Genomic DNA, 1,298 nt, shown 5'->3' with positions numbered 1-1,298 from the left:
TCTTCCTCATGTTTGCGGAGGGAGAGGTAAGGGACGGAGTACATGACCCTGCTGGTGACAAAAGCGTGCGCTAGCCGCAACGCATCTGTGCACCGAAGTCCCCCCCTCTTGTTGGAGACCCTGCGGATCATGCGACCCACCTGGTCTCCTATCTTCCTTAATTTCGTCAATGTTGTGTCAGTCCGGAGCTGCTGGTGAATGTATAGGCCCAGGACCCTGATCTCCTCCGCTCGTCTGATTGGGCCCGCAGGAAGAGTGATGGAGATATCTGTGTTGTCTTTAGGCATGCCTCTAATGTGAAGGAATTCGGATTTGTTGGGTGCGCATTCGAGTCCGCAACGCGCCGCGTAGGTGTGTACAATTTCGGCAGCCTGTTGCAGACTGGTCTCAATGGCACCTAAGTTCCCTTGAGTTGCCCATACCGTAATGTCATCGGCATAGAGGGCATGATGAATGCCCTCTATGGCCGCCAGCTGACGTGGCAGGTGCATCATTGCGACGTTAAATAGAATGGGGGAGAGAACAGCCCCTTGCGGTGTCCCTCTGGTACCCATTTGATACGGCCCGAATTCGGAGTCTTCAATGCGGAGCAGGGCGGCTCTGTCCGATAAAAAGTCCTTGACGTAATTAAATGTGTTCTGACCACAGTTAGTGAGGCTTAGGTGTTCGAGTATGACGCTGTGTTTAACATTGTCAAAGGCCCCCTTCAGATCTAAGGCGAGGATGACCCTGTCGTTATGTTTCATCGCCACCGGTTGGATGACCTCTCGGTGTAGTTGCAGGAGTACATCCTGTGCCGATTTGTGAGGACGGAATCCGAACATGGTAGGGGCGAAAGCCCCTTTCTGTTCAAGATATTCCGAAAGTCTGTCCCGCACCATCGTCTCCATCAACTTGCCAACGCAAGACGTTAGAGAGATGGGGCGAAGGTTGTCTATGTTTACTGGCTTCCCCGGTTTGGGAATGAATGTGACCAGTGATGTCTTCCACTCTGAAGGGACCGATATCCGACCACTCCAGATGGCGTTGATGTATTCCAAGAGGTGTGCCAGCGCAGGATCGGCCAAATTTGCCAGCGTCTTGACCGTGATTTTATCCTTACCAGGGGCTGTTCCTCTACGCATTTTAGCCATTGCCGCCTTCATATCATGTAGAAGAAAAGGGGCATCTAGGGTCTCGTTTTCTTTTCCCGAATATATATACTCCGAACCTCTCGGATCGTGCACCTGGCAGAGATACCTGTCGCGAAGAGTTTCCGCGAGTTGCGTTGAAGTACCCTGAAATCCGTGAAGGGCTCT

This window comes from Rhipicephalus microplus, chromosome 4 (assembly GCF_043290135.1).
Source record: "Rhipicephalus microplus isolate Deutch F79 chromosome 4, USDA_Rmic, whole genome shotgun sequence".
Lineage (NCBI taxonomy): Eukaryota > Metazoa > Arthropoda > Arachnida > Ixodida > Ixodidae > Rhipicephalus > Rhipicephalus microplus.
Note: the sequence above shows the minus strand (reverse complement) of the source record.